Consider the following 15,903-nt stretch of genomic DNA (forward strand, 5'->3'; position numbering starts at 1 on the left):
CCAGGAGAGGGGGGCTCCCCTGAGGGCATACAAGTCCGTGCTAGTATATTTTCGCATAAGTCTAGCAAGTCCAGGAAAGGTGTCCCATTAGTTGTATCCATGGGAGGATCGAAGCATAAAGACAGATATCTAGGTCCCCACCCAACTTCACTGCCACTCAGTTGGGTGCCCCCAGAGACAGGCCACCCCCCGCCCTCTCACGACGGGTTGCAACTCTGTTCCTGGAGGTGGACCAGATATCCTCTGGGTAGGCAACCCCATAGAGCTCCCACCTCCATGGGGCCGCAGATGGAAAAAGTCAAGCCACTCTCCCACCGTGGCCGATACCCAGGTGTGTCCAAAATCCAAGGGGAGAGGGGGGAGGGTAGGCAGAAAGATGATAAATATGTATGTCCATATGTCTGAGGCAAAAAGGGTAGGCAGGCCGGGATAGTGAAGATGGTCCAAAATCGCCAACATCGCTGCAAAAGCAGTCCAAAAGCGGTGCGGGAACCACGTCATCTTTGCACCATTATGATGATCCGCGGTCATCTTCTCCGCCACTAAATGGACTGAAGAGTGGTATCATCTGCATATCTTAGGTTGTTGATATTTCTTCTGGCAATCTTAATTCCAACTTTTGATTCATCTAGCCCTGCCAGCATTACAACAATTCATTTAGTGAATTGTTACAACGGCACTGAAAAAAGTGACTTGCAACCCTTTTTCACACTTATGACCATTGCAGCATCCCTATGGTCACGTGATCAAAATTCAGAGACTTGGCAACTGACTCGTATTTATGACGGTTGCAGTGTCCCAGGGTCATGTGATCACCTTCTGTGACCTTCTGGCAAGCAAAGTCAATGGAGAAGCCAGATTCATTTAACAACCATGTTATTAACTTAACAACTGCAGTGATTCACTTAACAACTATGGCAAGAAAGGTTGTAAAATGGTGCAAAATTCACTTAACAAATGTCTCACTTAGCAACAGAACTTTTGGGCTCAGTTGAAGTCATACGTCGAGGACTATCTGTAGAGGTTTTTCCTATACTTTTTATAATCACGTTCCTGAACTTCATCTTAGGAATATATGGAAAGTATTTGATAGCTCCTATCCCATCCCATCTCATTCCCATCCCATCTTCTCCTGGAGTGATGGAGGTCCATCATCTTATTTGCATTTTCTTTAGCTGTTTTGTTTTGAAAAGAGGGTCACTGCATTGCATGGAACACATTTTTTTTGTTTCATCAGAAAACTTAAGTCAAGTGTGACTTTACCAGTGCAATGCCAAAAGCAGTCTTTGTCTCCCCCCCCATCTAGATTCATTAAAAAGAATCTGCTTTCATTTATTTATACAAGGTGGGGCTGGGAAACAGAAAAAGAAGCAAATGTTAGTTGAATTTTTAATGGAGGTTTGTAAGGTTCTTGTCCTTTCTTAAATAACGACGGATGTGTATGACTCAATGTTGAAGTATCTCTTGGGTGGACAGTCTCCTAGGCCTCTCATGTTTCAGTTCAATCCAAGTAGATAAGATCGTGTAGGATCTCCTTGCAGGAATCTTTTCTGACTGGGAAACAGAGGCAGCCAAAGAAACGATACAATCAGGGATAGGTGAAAAAACAAACATTGCAAGACTCTCTGCTACATTGCTTATATGGAATTAGACCAAAGATACAACTAAAAACAACAGCAACAACCCCTTAAACCATCCTGAGAATTAGACAGAAGTGCAAAAACTTCTTTTGGAAGGAAAGAAAACTTTCGGAAAATCAAAAGCACAAACTCTGCATGGTTTTTGAGCCTTTTGTGGGACACAATTTAATGACTGCACCCAAACTTGAGAGGTTTAGCTGCACCTCTGGGGGAAAAAAAGTTAAACTGTTGTTTCCAATGGTCTATATATGTTTCAAAGGTTCCTCTTATGATGCACCAGTTCTGGGGAGAGGAAAAGGCTTTTCTCTCTAAGCTAAGTTGTTTTTAGATTAGAAATCAAAGCAATATAAAAACAGAAAGCAATGCAATTGATTAAGATGTAAAACCATCAGCAAATGAAGCTCCCTTAAAACCCATAAAGTTCTGAAGTCTCCCATAGTATCATAAGGCAGATACACTTGATGCAATCAGCATGTCCTACACAGGTAATTACTTTTACTACTAATGTACCTCCCCCTTAGTGAGGAAGATAAGAGGTTCCATTGCTACTTAATCACAATGCTTCATTATTGCTCCACCACCCACTGGGTAAAACAATTTGCTTGCTTTACTCAGTGACTCTCACAAATGAGAAAAATTTATTAACTTGTGAGAAAATGACACACATGGAAACTGCAACTGGAAGACAATTTCCTCTCTATCCACTGGAAAGAAAAAGTTGGAAGTACTGTATGTATCCCTTTCCCGTGCATTGTCCTTTCTTTAAAGCAAAATGACAACCTAACGTTAAAAAAAGGAGTACATATAAAAGAAAAAGAAACTGGGTTGATTTGCTGCTTCTAATCTATGTTATCCAAAAGAGGAAAACAAGAACCCCAATATATGCATAACAGATGCTTCTCTTGCCATATTCCATAGTGTATATATATATAAGGTAAAGGTAAAGGTTCCCCCGCACATGCGTGCTAGTCGTTTCCAACTCTAGGAGCCGGTGCTCATCTCCGTTTCAAAGCCGAAGAGCCAGCGCTTGTCTGAGGACGTCCCCGTGGTCATGTGGCCGGCATGACTAGATGCCAAAGGCGCACAGAACGCTGTTACCTTCCCACCATAGTGGTCCCCAGTGCTTTTTTTGTAAAAGAAAAAGGTGCCGGAACTCACACATGTCATACAACCCGCCTTGCCTACCCTACAAGGTTCCATCCAAAAAAGGTGCCGGAACTCCGTTCTGAGCGTTCTATGAGAAAAAAAGCCCTGGTGGTCCCTATTTTTCTACTTGCATTTTTACATGCTTTCGAACTGCTAGGTTGGCAGAAGCTGGGATGAGTAACAGGCACTCACTCTGTTACGCGGCACTTGGGATTCGACCTGCCAAACTGCCGACCTTCTGATCGACAAGCTCAACATCCTAACCCATATATATATATATATTTCTTGTGAATTAGTGCCACAGAAAACAACTGATCTTTCAAAATGTAGATGATTACTCTCTGTCCTTATCCAAACTTTAAAGGGACAGTGATTCAACTCTGGAATATGCTATCAATCAAACTCAATCCTCTTGTTAGATGTCAAGGTGATAGAGACAAAGAAGGAAAGCAAGTGGAATATGTCTCAGAGGTGCTTTTCCCAAAAGGCAGCTGGACTTTCTTGGTTATTTTTATTTCTTTGAAAATGTTTTGCTTCTCATCCAAGAAGCTTCTAAAGAACTGAAGACCAGGAGGAAGAAGTGAAAGAGACTTACAAGTAAAGCAGTTGGCTTCATCCCCAGGCACTGCCTCTCCCATACAGATGTAAAAAGGTAATTCTTCTGCAGGATTTTTTTTTTTAAATCCTAATTCTCAACTGGATCCAGGCCATTTTCAAACTTATCTTTCTTCTTTTGGCTTCTCCCCTCCCTAGATCAAATCTATCTATTATTCTGTTTAGTTTTTTTGAGGATAACCCTAATTGGATTCTCAGCCCCTTTACATAATTTCTTTCCAATCCTCCATTGGTTGGAAATATATAGAAACATTTGAGTTATCAAAGGTGATTTAGAGAGAAGACTTTGTTGGTGAGATGTTGAAATTTAAAGACATGGTTCTTTCTATACTGGCAGAACACCCACAGATCTATAAAACGGTCTGAGCCCCTTCATTTTTCTTCTTATAAGTCTCTCTCTCTGTGTATGTGTGTGTATGTATTTGCAATACATAGGTCATCATAGACATCACAGCTATCTGCATATGTTAGATGTACTCATCTAGTTTTATACAAAGTCACAAATGACTGCAAAAAGTAAAGGGATACGTGCATTCGACTTCTGCCAAATTGGCCATGGCAGGATGGATTGCAACCTGTGTGGTCAGCAACATATCCTGTTTGAAACTGATATTACCCTGTCCTTGAATTCCTTAGCAACCTATTTTTTTATTTAAAATATGCACTAAAACCCAAATTAAATTATGTTTCATCATCACTTATTTGTTTACAAAGACTTTTGCTGATTTTCTACTAAAAATGCTAACAAACATTTTTTAAAAAGGTTTAAGATGCTAGAATATAAAGTGATGCACTAGGTAGCACTGATGATGTTACCTAGTTTGTGTAATAAAACGTCTGCAAGAAAACAACCAAGTTCAGAGAGCACCAAAAAGCCCTTATTTCAACCCTGAGTCACAAATATTCTCCTTTTTTTGTAAGAATAGATTATAAATATAATTTCTATTTAAAACCAATGTTATTGCATTCATTTTTTTAAAATTTTTAAAAATTTTAAAATAATATTGCATTCATTTTTTTTAAATCAATCCAGAAGCATGAGAACCAATCAGAAAATCAACTAAATAAATGAAATATAATGGAACTCACATTCATGCTTTTTAACACTCAGAAAGCCTAATGCTTTTTGTCTAGATATAACTCAATCAAGAGGGTGTGTAAAAAACAAATAAATAATTGCTTTATTTAAAGGAATGATCTTCTGTGGTCTAATAAAGTCATGTTGCAAACTTCTGCAGAGTAAGCACATCTCAGCCCGTTAAAATGGATGGAAATAATCTCTATGGAGATTCTCAGTCTTGGTTGTCCCAAAGGTGCTTTTTCAAAAGGTATCTGCACATTTTCCTTAAAGATGTTTTGCTTCTTATCCAAGAAGCTTCTTCAGTTCTGAGGGAATGGTGGAGGATAGAAGGATTTATATTCCTTGCAGTCATCTGGTCCTTAATACTCTTTCTGAGAGTCATTGAGGCCACTTGGCAGTTTATCTCTGCCCTCAGAATAGTGCAAATATGGGCCTCAACAACTCTGAGAAGATCTGCCAACAACCAGATGATTACAAGGAATATAAATCCTTCCATCCTCCACCATTCAGTCAGAACTGAAGAAGCTTCTTGGATGAAAAGTGAAACATTTGCCATTTGAAACAAAACAGTTGCCTTTTGAAAAAGCACCTTTGTGGCATAATCATGCATTGTTTGAGATGGGACCGAAGCTTTTTCTAGACATGGTAAGGGATTGTTTTGTTCAAATGGGTTTGAAACTCCTGCTTACCCTGGAGAGAATAAAAATAAACCCCCTGGTGTCTCATAATTGTTCACAGGTGTGTGAAGCTACCATTAATTTAAAGACAGGCAGCAACGCACCTCTTCCAATATTTGTTTCTTCCAAGCAACCACTAGGGCAGACATGTCAAACATAAGGCCCGGGGGCCGGATCCGGCCCGCGAAGTGGTTTCATGTGGCCCGCGAAGCCATCCTGGAAACAGTGAGGGAACGGCCCCCACTGCCTTGGCCCTGGCCCAGAGACCCTCCTCCTGCCAGAGACCCTCAGATCTGTCCCACTCCTGCCCAGGCCCCCATAGGCACCCTTGATGTGAACGATGTAGAGCTGGCCACGCCCACCCAGTAGGCCACGCCCACCCTAGCCATACCCACCCAGTAGGCCACGCCCACCCTGGCCAGACCCACCCGACCCCCTGAGGGCAACCGCAATGCGGATGTGGCCCTCAATGAAATTGAGTTTGACACCCCTGCACTAGGGGAAAGCTTATCAACCAACAACCAAAGAACAAAGCAAAGTATGCACTGAAGGGAACTGAAGTCTTCAATCACAACTATTTTTCAAAAATTGATACAGTTTTTATGCAAACTATCCATTATAGTATTCCCCCCATAAAGAAAAACTTTATAAAAATGGTATATTAGTGTTGGCAATAAATGTATACTCTGAAGGAAGCATATATTCAGCTGTGAATTATTTCTTAGCAGAGGTCTGACCTCCAAAACATTTAAATGTCACACAGTAAATCAAAATGATATATTTCTGTTCACCATGGATGTTTCCTGATTTCTGTCTGATGCTAAGTAAATGTATCAGCAAACAATTATGCCTTAGTATAGTAAAAGCAAGCAGGTAAAACAGCAAGCAAGCTGGACAAAGCAGATCCAGTCATACTGAGATAAGTGGATATAGTCTTTGCACTTGTTTGTTGCTCCTGTGTGAACCACCAGCTAGTAAACACAAATGTCTAAATCAGAAGATGATATACAACTTTGGTTCCAGCAGCAAGTGGGATCTGAAACAAGGACTTCTTTGTTCCTGGCATTTCAGCTCATCTTCAATGGAAACTGTAAGCATCATCTTTCTTTATTGCTATGCGCCAAATATTGGCAGCCTTTGAACAAGATGACATAGGTCAGTTGCCCTGTCATGATGGTTTCATCACTGTATTAGGGTGAAGTCATAATCTGGCACAAAAGGGGAATGGCCCTTAAAATACAAACAGCAAATTTGAAAAAGAAGAAGGAGGAGGAGGAGGAGGAGGAGGAGGAGGAGGAGGAGGAGGAGGAGGAGGAGGAGGAGGAGGAGAGTTAGTTTTTAAAAGATCTGTATAAATATCTCTTCCTATAAACATTTAGAAAGTAGAAAATAGCCTCCCGAATTTCTCACATGTGCAAAATTATCACTGAAATAAAGAACATTGGCTTTAGCAAATTAGATATGTGATAACCATCTTACTGTTGAACAAGTAATTCTCACTACAAGAATACAATGAAGATCTAAAGATCATATCTGGAATTCTTTTTTCAGTTCTGGACTCTGCAGATCAATAAACATGTAAATGAGCTGGAAGAGGAGAGCTTTGAAGATGACAAACAGTCCAGATATTGAATGGGTGGGGGAAAAAGTTAAAACAACTGGAATCATCGTGTATATAGTTTGCCCAATTGGTATAATCGTTTTAAGAAAAAAAAATCTGGGAGGAAGAAGTAATTTACACGATATACAGCTCTTCTTATAGCAGATGCCAATGTCCTTATGAACCCACCCTGACACATACTTCGTGGCAGACTTTTTTTCTGGGTTCCAATATTTTCACACTGAAATTCAACATTACCAATAGAAGAGAATATTTGTAGCTCAGGGCTGAACTGTGGCATCCTTGGTGCTCTCTGAACTTGGTTGTTTTCTTGCAGACATTTTATTACCTGACTAGATAATAACCTTGGAGTCCTAGTGGACTTGACTATGAGCCAACAGTGTGCAGCAGCAGCCAAAAAAGTTAGTACAATCCTGGGATGTATAAACAGAGGCACAGAATCAAGATTGTGTGAGGTATTAGTACCGCTTTATAAAACCCTAGTTAGACCACATCTGGAATACTTCAGCCAATTTTGTTCACCATATCACAAGAAAGATGTTGAGAGTCTGGAAAAAATTCAGAGAAGAGCAACTAAGATGATCAAAGACCTGGAGAACAAAACATACAAAGTACTTGGGTTTGGCTAGTCTAAAGAAAAGAAGAAATAGGGGAGACATGATAGTAGTATTCCAGTATTTGAGGGGCTGCCACAAAGAAGGGGGCATCACATTATTCACCAAAACACCAGAGGGCAGCACAAGAAACAATGGTTGGAAACTGATCAAAGAGAGGAGCAACTGGAATTAAGGAGAAAGTTCCTGACAGTGAGGAGAATTAACCAGTGAAACAGCTTGCCATCAAAAATCGTGGGCGCTCCATCACTGGAGGTTTTTAAGAAGAGACTGGACATCACTTGTCTGAGATGGTATAGGTTCTCCTGCTTGAGCAGGGGGCTGGACTAGAAGACCTCCAAGGTCCCTTCCAGCTCTATACTATTCTAGATAACATGATCATGCTGTTACCTAGACAGGAAATGAAATGTCTGCAGAAAAGTAACCAAACGGAGAGAACACCAAGCACCTCACCAATGCAACATTGCTTTAATTTTTGCAATACACAGGCAGCCCATTGGCCTTCATCTTTTCAGCACCAGGACCAAATTTAGATGCCATCTATAACATGGGATTTGCTTTTAGTTTTTTTATAACCATCTCTCCTCTTTTTAGAGAAAGCATCTTAGGTTGGAAAGTGCCCCATAAGAACCTAGCAGACAAAACCAAAGTTTAGAACCAAAGTTCTAAAAACTTTCAGGGAATAAAGATGGCCTGTTTTGGTTGATCCTGTACACTTTTTTAATGTCTTGGCCAACTAAGTTTTTTTCTTTGGAAAGCTTTTTCTCTTTTTATCACTCCAGTCTTAAACTTCAGATGGATTTCCTGAAAGTATCTCATAAAAGTGTACCTGTTTGTGAATGCACGAGCAGATTGGCAAAATACATCTCATAAAACATATTCTAGCATTACATTTGTACAACATCCAATTTCTTAGGCATCTATCTATCTTGGAAATATAAAGTATATGTCATACTCTTGCCATTTGTTGCTATTTGTTTTCTTGATATGGTTTCTTTTTAAAGTGCTGGACTTACAGTGTAGCTTTAGGGCATCTAAGAATATAGTTATGGATGGGGGGAAGGGGGGGGGGGAGAAACAGCCCAGCCCAATAAACTGCAGTAACTTGTTTTCTCCTAGTCAAGAGTTTATAATGTTTTGGAAACCACTTCTTTTGTCCCTGAAGTCAGACCAAGCAAATCTTTATGCTACCTATTCAATAGATCTGTCTGTCTGTCTGTCTGTCTATCTGGAGACAATATGTCTTGGGATAACTTGTGTCTACTTTTTCATTTTAATATTTTTTTTTATTTTAATTCCATTTATATCCCGCCCTTCTCCGAAGACTCAGGGCGGCTTACAAGCTTAGCAGTAGCCTTCATTCTATGTATATGCCTGCTTATTAGGGCTTTCACACACACACCCAAGCGGCATTATTACAAAGTCAGCTTAATTGTCCCCAACAATCTGGGTCCTCATTTTACCTACCTCGGAAGGATGGAAGGCTGAGTCAACCTTGAGCCTGGTGGGATGCGAACCTGCACTAATTGCAGGCAGCTGGTGTTACTTAAGGAGGCATTAGCCCACTGCTCCACCAAGGCTCTTATAATATGAAAGGCCTCCTTCTGATTCAAAGGTAGATCATGGTTGACTGACATCCAAAAAGTGAAATGGTGCAGTGTTTTTAATCTTAATCTATTCTTCACAAAAGTATTATTTATTAGCAATAGTAATTAAATCAGTACATTGAAAATCCATTTTATGTCTGAGAGTCCACCCCTCTGATTCTACATCATTTGAGAAGTAAAAAAACTTCATAAATCTTTCATGGTTCAAAAGACATTCGTCAATGCTTTTTGCCCCATACAAGAATGATAAATAACACATGTACTCAATGCAATCCCATTATGTATTCCAAGCTAGGTGAACTATGAGATAAGACATTTATCCTTCTTGTGAGTATATCTGTTCTTATTTTTCCAGTGCTTGGAAGGAATGTACAGGTCTGAATGATGCCTGGTGATGATTAATGTATTATTCTACACAGCAATATGGTTTTATTTGAACTACATTGTTGCAAATAAAATGTGATCAAGCCGTAACACTTGTATGTGGCATGTGAAAAAATAAGAAAAGTTTTTGAAATAGAATTTTTTTAAAAATTATTGACAAACATGAAATTATCTTTTCTTTGCTATGAATGCAACTGCAATGGTAAGTAAAGACTTTTTTATGGGTGAGAATTTGGCTCCATCGGTAGCTAATACAATTTTAATGAACTTGGGGTTGCTTCTCTCTATGGAGATTCTCAGCCATCCAGGTCATGGTTGTCCCAAAAGTGCTTTTTCAAAAGGCAAGTGGATTTTATTTATTTATTTATTTAATTGAATTTCTATACCGCCCTTCTCCCGAAGGACTCAGGGCGGTGAACAGGGCATATAAATAGAAGTACAAAAGTTAAAAAGGATTAAATTATTGCCCAAATTAAAACAATCAAAATATAAAAAAAACATTAAAACCCTAACATTCCCCCATCAGGCCAGGCCAGCTTGTTCGAATAAATGGGTCTTTAACCCGTGCCGGAAGGAGCGAAGATCCGGTGCCATCCGGAGCTCAACTGGCAGTTGATTCCATAAGGCCGGGGTGCCCACAGAGAAGGCCCTCCCCCTGGGGGCCACCAGCCGGCATTCTCTGACCGGAGGCACCCTGAGGAGGCCCTCTCTGTGGGAACGCACAGGGCGGAGGGGAGTCGACGCCGGCAGCAGGTGGTCCCCGAGGTATTCCGGACCCATGCCATGTAAGGACTTAAAAACCATCACCAAGACCTTGAACCTCACCCGGAAGACAACTGGCAACCAATGCAGCTCGCGGAGCAAAGGTGTAACATTGGAGTACCGGGAAACTCCCAAGACAACTCTCACGGCCGCATTCTGTACCAGTTGGAGCCTCCGAGTGGTCTTCAAGGGAAGCCCCATGTAAAGAGCATTGCAATAGTCAAGATGAGAGGTCACGAGCGCATGAGTGACCGTACACAAGGATTTTGTTTTTCCTTGAAGACATTTCGCTTCTCATCCAAGAAGATTCTTCAGTTCTGACTAAAGAAGAACTGAAGAAGCTTATTGGATGAGAAGCAAAATGTCTTCAAGGAAAAACAAAGTCCAGTTGCCTTTTTAAAAAGCACCTTTGGGTTTGCTTCTTGTTACTGAAATGCAGAAAATGAAGCACTCACTTTTAAAATGAAGTTTCCTTTATGCAATTAATAATATTAAAGACAAGATGGTACTACCTAAGATTGTGCCAAAATCACATTTTGTGTTTGGTTTCATTGAGTGTCAAAAAACTGAATTTGGGGACCGACTGCGAACATATTCACACTGTTGTAGTGATGTTCTTGGCTTTATTTTCCTCTCTCTCCTTCCCTCTCTCCCTCCTTCCTTTCTGTCTTCCATCTCATTTGTCCAAAATGCCAATTTATCCAACTGGCTATAACAATCCACATGATTTTGCTAATGATCTCATCATGTTATGTCTGACACGACTTGTAAACAATATAATCAGAGCCAATCGGATTAAAAGGCAGTATGCTCAGATGAAGCTGAGTGCAATTAAACCAAACAAGGAGGTAGAAAAAAGAGGTGAAACAGGGATGAGGAGATGCAGAAATCAGGAAAAGGAAAGGAAATCAAACAGCAGTGAAATTATTTAGATGTTGGACCTTTCTGGAGACTTGTTTAGCTGCAATCCGATGAATGTTTTTCATAGGAAATATTTAAATTAGCAAGTATTTGTAACAGAAAATTAAAAAGTATTTGTCACAATGCTAGCATCCCTAAGGTACTGTAAAATGATAAACAGCTATTATACTCCTTGAATGCTTAAATGTTCAGAAAGAAAACAGGGATTAAGGTTATCATGTCAGATAATTAAAATATGGAACCAAAGCCTGTCCTCCTATTCACTGCAACCCTAAAAGTGCACAAATGCCTGAGAACTCATATTTAATTCTGTATTTAGACTTTTCAGTGTTGAAATTGAAGAGATACCTCTTGCTTGCATTAGGCTTTACTTTCTTCATTGAGCCTTGTAGAATTTGAAAACAGCTTTCAAGTTTTTCCTTAGCCTGCAACCCACAGGTTTTCTTAGCCTGTGACCCAAAAGCTGAGCTTTTACACTGAAAGCACCCAGCCCATCACATACACCCTAAGACACTGTGGATACGTAAGAACAAAACTCAGCCCCCTTCAGAAGATTTTCCCCTATGTTTTCATGTATGCCCCTTCTGAAGCATTTTTGCCAGGGTGAGTGTGAAAGTGCCATCAAGTCAGTGTTGACTTGTGGCAATTGGCTGGACTGACCCCTGCAGTTTTCATGGCAAAATTTCAGAAGTAATTTGCTACTGCCTCCTCCATAGGGATGAGAGAAGCCAAGTGGTCCAAAGTCACCCACCTGGCTTTATACCCTTTAGCCCTACAATGGGTCTAGAACTCATGGTCTTCTGGCCTGGCTCTGATTTCTCAGGCTATATAGGTTTCCCCTGAACATGTTCAGGAGGCCTGGGGAAGGAAATTGGCTCAGGAATGCTGAATATACAATCTTAGTGCCCAGGTGCAGTCCTACTATGAGAACTGCTCTTCCAGTCATTATCTGGGAGAAGCAATTTTGAGATGTATACAGAACACATTTCATACCAAATGAAATGTATCATTGACAGAGGACCTGGTCAGCCACTGTGCTAGTATGAGGGGAGATGAATGCAGGCATCCTCCTGCATGATGACATTTATTTAACACTTTTGAGCCACTGAAGTTACATTCCCGTCTAATACACAGAAATAGCTATTCACACAGTAGAACATCTAGGGGGGGATAGAGGGAAAGGCCTCAGGAGGAAAGGCTGCTACAAAGCAATTATCAGATAAAAGGAACCTGAGCCCAGACCAAGAATGTAATCTGAATAAACTTCTCAGACCAGCCTCTCCCTAATTCACACAGATAAAGGAGGGGGAGGGGGGGCAGTGCATTGAAATATACAAGATTCTGCAATAATAACCCTGACCTATATGACATTGGTTTTCTAGTCTGGTTTTCTTGAAGGGCTGACAATATCAGAATCTAAGAGATCTGCTGCCTTAGATGCATCTGGTGTAGCATTCAGTTTCATACAGTAGCCAACTGGCTGCATTAGGAAGTTTGTAAGTTTGAACTGGAGGATGATGCTGTTGCTTCCCAGCAATCTTTATTTAAGAAATGCTGCCTATGCAGCATTTGAGGGGAAGAACCCTCAAGTTTAAGAATAGGCTGTTTAAAAAGGAGGTTCTTTTCTCAGTCCTGATCGCCCTTCATTAAGTTTCAATAGATAACCTAAAGTTCTAAGGTTGTGAAGAAGGGCAAGGGATTTCTCCTTGTCCAGGTTATGTATGCCACGCTGAGGAGCTTCAGCAGAGGAATTCCCCAGAGGAGAACCCCAAGTTCATGGGAGCGTTTAATTATTTTGCAGATTGGCTTCTCATAACATCCAGTTTGGGAATTACTGAGTCATGCATTTAAATTAATTTACTTTTAAATCATAACCTTATGCACTGTTGTTTCTTGAGTTTAGAAACAGCTGTCTCCAGCCATTAAGCCAACTCCTTTTTCCTTCAAATCCCTTTATGAGCAAAGCTTTTTACCCAGCTTTGAGAGGCTTTTATCCTGTTGCCTCTCCCATCATCACTCACACCATCAGCGCATGCCCAGACAGTTTCTCAGGCACCTTGATATTTTGATAGCTCTTCTTTTCATCTGTGCATTTTTAAGCAAGGGACATGAATTGTCTCCAGAGAGGAGCAAGGTCCTCTTTCTTTCTTCTTTAAGTATTAAACTCAGCAACGTTTGGCTCACGTCAATTCAAGTCAGCTTCTTCCCAGCACGTTTGTTGAGCAGGATCTCATTGCTGCCTACAGGCACTGCCAAGGGTTTCAGTCTATGAAATAAGTTCCAGAACGAGGCTCAGGGGATTTGTGAGAAGATCACATTTTAAAGAGAATTCTGGACATTGAACAGGCTTAAGATAAAATAAATATCTAAGGAGGAGGAGAAAGAAAGAAAAAATCTCCAGCATTTTGATCTTGCAAATTTCAGTTTTGAAAATTCGATTGAATATTATGTCTAAATGGATTTTCAGTTGAGATTGTGTGAACTCTTAACATGGAAAGGTCAACTTTGTCTAAGTTATCAGCCAAATCACTTGGACATTTGAGTTGTTGTGTTTAAGGAATTTATGCAAGGTGATCATTAAACTTATTTGTAAGGCACAGCCTTATATCTGTAATAGTTCAATAGAAAACCCACTTGAATACATCTTCCTTTGAATTTTGAAGAGTCCTTCAGTTCAAGTTCAGTTTGAAGGAAAGAACTGAAAGAAAATAATCACTAATAATAATAATAATAAAAGTATCTAGAAGATAGATATAACAAGTACAGAAGTCCTGCCTATTGTTTTTCCACTAAGATGAGCAATGTTATTTTAATGCAAATAAATTATTTCTAATCTGATATGTATAGCTACATGAGATTTATACCAAGCTTTATAACTTTTTTGGTTGATGCATAACTGTAAACTTCAAACAATGTAAATTGATAGGTGTTTTGATAATAACTAATTTTCAGGTAACTTCATGAAGGAAACGCCTTGGGGAAAAAACAACACCGTATTTATTTGGTGACCAAATAAAAACTGTTAGTGAGAGCCCACGTGATCTAGTTCATGGTTTCCAAACTCCAGTCCAGTGGGTCAGTGTTGGGCCATTGGGAACCAGGCCGCACAAGCAGCAGGAGAGGGTGCGAGTGTGCAAAGCTGTGTTTGCACAAGAGGCATGTACACATGTGAAACCATCCCCTCTTCTCCCTTCCCCTGCCCCCTCCACCATTACTGCCAGTCCACAGAACTGGAAAGGTTGGAGACCACTAGTCTAGTGGTTAAAGCATCAGGTTACAAACTAGGAGACTGGGAGTTCCAGTTCTACATTAGGCATGAAACCTGACTGGGTGATTTTGGGCCAGTCACTATCCTAGACCACAACATTAAGTTCAAATGACAAGCCGGCTGGCAACCTGTTGCCACCAATGAATCAATATTTGGTTGAGCTGGGAAAGCAGACCCTGCATTGTGGAAAATTACCAAGAAGGAGAAAAATAATTGATAGATTATCGGTGAAAATTATGATTGGTTTTGGGAAAATAGTTGTCACTTTTGATTGATAAAAGATCTTTCAAATGCCATTATAGTTATTTGCACATATGATGACACACACACACACATGCATATTTAATATAATAAAAATGATTTCTAATGATTTTAAACAGAGACTAGAGTACAAAGTAAAAACAAAGATGATGAAGATTTATAAAATGCATGCCTACAGTAATATCTGTTAATCTATGGTTCAGATTTCCAAGTAAGCAAACCGACCAAGGAGGAATACTGCAGAAAACAGGCCTTCTTGGTTTCTGCCTTCCCTCACCTTTCTTCTGGAAGAGAACCTGCCTGGAGATTAATCCTGTCCCAACATTATTGGGCAGAGAAAGAGAGACAGAGTGACTGACTGAGACCGCACGGTGCCTGGGAACTATTAGCATCTGGTAGGTTGCTCAGGCTGAACTAGCAAAACTGAGGGCCTTTAGGTTGGTGAGTTAGCTATTTCCTTCTTGAGTTCTCAGTGGGGTTGCATATTTCTCCCAAAAAACTGGTACATAATTTGGAGAACTCCAGAACTCATGGCTCTTACTAGAAGAGCAACTGGCTTCTATGACTAGAGGGATTTGCACAAAATTCTGGGTTAGAACAATTGCTGAACCTTCTAAATGGTTCCTTTAGGAATTGTTATGGTTTCCCTGGCAAACTGATATTATTGTATATGATCTGGTGTTATTTTGTTATCTTGTTTTTAACTCACTGTATGTTGTCCTGAGTTGTTCTGACCAGGCAGCTCTACACATTTGAATGAATTTATTACATTTTAAAATGGTTCCTTGGCATAAGCCTGTTTTACCATGCAACATTGTTTATGTAGTCATTTTTTTCAGTTTTAATCTCATATGTACCTTTTGTACCAGTTTGTAAGTTGCTGATGAACAAATAAAGCTGTATAAAAGTCTAGTGAAATAATAAACAATTAAGTATTTTTTCAAAGATTTGTGTATACAAAAACATATGCCAACATTCCCAGTGCACCAATTTCCTTGTGAAAAAAATTGAAACATATGTATAGTCAAAAACAATAACATATCAGAAGGTCCAGTAGCAAATGTACTTACTGTTTTGGGGTTTGGTGGACCATGGATCCCAAAAATGCAGACTTAATGTAAACATACTGAAAGACGACTAGGTGTAACATTTTGGGAATAGTGGCAAAGCAGTTTAGAAGTACATTCATCAGTTTGTGGAACATAGAACAGCTTGCAATGTAGTTAAGTTTGCACCAAGGTAAAGCATCAGTATACTGTAAGTTTGTCTATGATGTCACCAGTAATATTCTCATTTCTCTAATCTG

At 39.9% G+C, this 15,903-nt stretch overlaps 1 protein-coding gene across 1 annotated transcript in view; it reads right to left on the bottom strand.

Moving 5' to 3' along the window:
- The window catches only part of TSHZ2 (teashirt zinc finger homeobox 2), a gene marked incomplete at its 3' end in the record, with an annotated part of 262,393 nt that overhangs the window by 158,789 nt on the left and 87,701 nt on the right, over positions 1 to 15,903 (bottom strand). The gene's annotated exons all lie outside the window — the stretch shown is intronic.

The sequence above is a fragment of the Vipera ursinii genome (genome assembly GCF_947247035.1).
Source record: "Vipera ursinii genome assembly, chromosome: 3".
NCBI classification, from domain to species: Eukaryota; Metazoa; Chordata; class Lepidosauria; order Squamata; family Viperidae; genus Vipera; species Vipera ursinii.